The 2,266-nt window shown below is 42.1% G+C and overlaps 1 long non-coding RNA gene across 1 annotated transcript; it reads right to left on the bottom strand.

The window, feature by feature from the left end:
• Positions 1-791: 791 nt before the first annotated feature.
• On the bottom strand, positions 792-1,562 carry LOC107306682. Its single transcript, XR_001552236.1, has 2 exons — positions 1,237-1,562; positions 792-1,118 (listed from the first exon to the last, which is right to left on the bottom strand). It is a non-coding gene; the product is annotated as an uncharacterized LOC107306682 (long non-coding RNA).
• Positions 1,563-2,266: the final 704 nt, after the last annotated feature.

The following is a 2,266-nucleotide window of genomic DNA, read 5'->3' as shown; positions in this document are numbered from 1 at the left end:
TCTTTAGGATGCCACAACCTGCTCCTTTTACCCACCGATGACACACCCACGTAATGCTAGTCAGGATCCGGATTTACCCCTTTTCTTTTAAATTTTCCCTTCTAAGAGAATCCCCGTTTCTGCAATGGGTCCACCACCTCTCTAAGTATACAGATAAATGGCAATTGTATCTACAATAAACGTATTACAAGTTATTTATACATGCTAAGTCTAAGTATTCCACTCTGGTACACTTATATAATCAATGAACCACCAACAATACACTAACTCATATTTTTATGTTCCCCATCGGAGGTCTTCGTGACAGTTTTACTCTCAAATCACCCGCTGGACTAGTGACTCTCCATTCGTGATTTCGTATCGGGCCCTTAACACGACTAGCATGTGTCCATCCTTTTTCGGCAGTCCTGATGGCCGTATTAGTAGTCAATAGTACCAGATAGGGACCTTCCCATCGAGGCTGCAGTGTGGTTTCTCTCCAGGTCTTTATCAGAACCCAATCTCCAGGCTTTATCTGATGGAGGGTAATGTCAAGAGGGTCTTTGAGTCAATTGTCCCTTTTTCCACAATTCCTGTTTATACTTCATTAATTCCGTGTATAAGCTTGAATTGTCTTTATCTAACACCCCCGGTGATCTTTAGGGTTCCCGCATCAATAGGTGCATTCCGTATAACATTTCGAAGGGAGATATTCCTATGTCAGCCCGGGGCTGGGCCCTAAGGTTTAAGGGCAGGGGATGCATTTTATCCATGAGAGTTTAGTTTCTAACGTTAATTTGGCCAATTGCTTCTTTAGTTCTCCATTCATTCTCTCTACTCGCCCTGAACTCTGTGGGTGCCAGGGAGTATGTTCTTCCCATTTTATTCCCAAGGCTTCAGCTATATTTCTAGTGATTCTTGATGTAAAGTGTGGTCCTTGATCTGAATCTATTACTTCTGTTACCCCATACCTAGGGATGATTTGTTCGAGTAATATTTTTGTTACTACCTGAGCTGTTGCTTTAGTTGTGGGGAATGCCTCTACATAATGTGTGAGGTGGTCTATTATGACTAATACATATTTATATCTTCCTACTTTAGGAAATTCGGTAAAGTCAATTTGGACTCTAGAAAATGGCCTACGCCAAGGGTCTCCCCCCATGGCAGTTTCTTTGTACGGCTCTGTTTATCTTTAAGCACGTAATACATCCTTGAGTAATATGTCTAGCTAAATTATGTAGGCCTATACACATGTACTTAGTGGCAAAATGATCTATTAAAGCTTGGCTTCCCCAGTGGGTCCGTTCGTGCAACTGGGTCAGCACCTGAGATGCTATTGACTTAGGCAGTACCTCTCTCCCATCAGCTAAGTGCCACTTCCCTTCTGCGTTTTTTGTTATTCCCATTTGATTAAGTTTTTGTTCCTCCTTCGGAGTAAACGAAGGGGCCTCATCATGTGTCAATTCTTCCTGCCTCTCCTGCCTCAGGACCAATTCCCTGAGGGCAGCTTGCTTAGCTTCTAGGTCTGCTGCATTATTTCCTCTAGTCTTGTAATCGGTCCCCTGTTGGTGTCCTCTAAGGTGTACCACGCTATCTTCTTTGGTTTTCGTAGGGCCACTAAGAGTTTGCTTTATTAATTCTTGATGTATTAAGTCCTTTCCTTGGGAATTTATCAATCCCCTTTCTTCCAAATCTTCCCAAAGGTATGTATACCCCATAACTATATTTGGAATCGGTATAGATAGTGCCCTCTTTTCCCTGTAATCTTTTTAGTGCCTGTAAAACAGCATACAGCTCGCAAGCTTGAGCTGACCAAGTGTTACTCAAGGGTCCTGATTCCAATACCCGGAGGGTCTTTCCATCTACTATTGCATAACCTGATCTTCTCTTTCCCTCCACTACTCTAGAGGATCCATCCACAAATAATTTTTCCCCTTCTCTTAATTCTTCTTCCTCTAAATCTGGTCTGATTTTTGTTTGTTCTTCTATCGTATGTAAACAGTTATGAATGAGTCCCACATTTTCGGGTTTTCCATATAAGAATTCTGCAGGATTCTGGAGACTTGTGGTCTCCAGGGTTAAGTTAGGGGCTTCCAGTAAGATACCCTCATACTTTAGAAGACGAGAATCAGATATCCATTTTTCAGCTTTTTGTTGGAGCACATTTCTAATATTGTGGGGAGATAGTACCTTTATATTGCTGTTAAAAGTAATTTTCCTGGCTTCTTCTACCAATAACGCACACCCAACAATTGCTTGTAAGCAAGTGGGCCATCCTCGGCTCACA

The sequence above is a fragment of the Coturnix japonica genome, chromosome Z (assembly GCF_001577835.2).
Source record: "Coturnix japonica isolate 7356 chromosome Z, Coturnix japonica 2.1, whole genome shotgun sequence".
Taxonomy (NCBI): domain Eukaryota; kingdom Metazoa; phylum Chordata; class Aves; order Galliformes; family Phasianidae; genus Coturnix; species Coturnix japonica.
The sequence above is the reverse complement of the archived record's forward strand: the minus strand, read 5'-3'. Positions and strand labels throughout refer to the sequence as shown.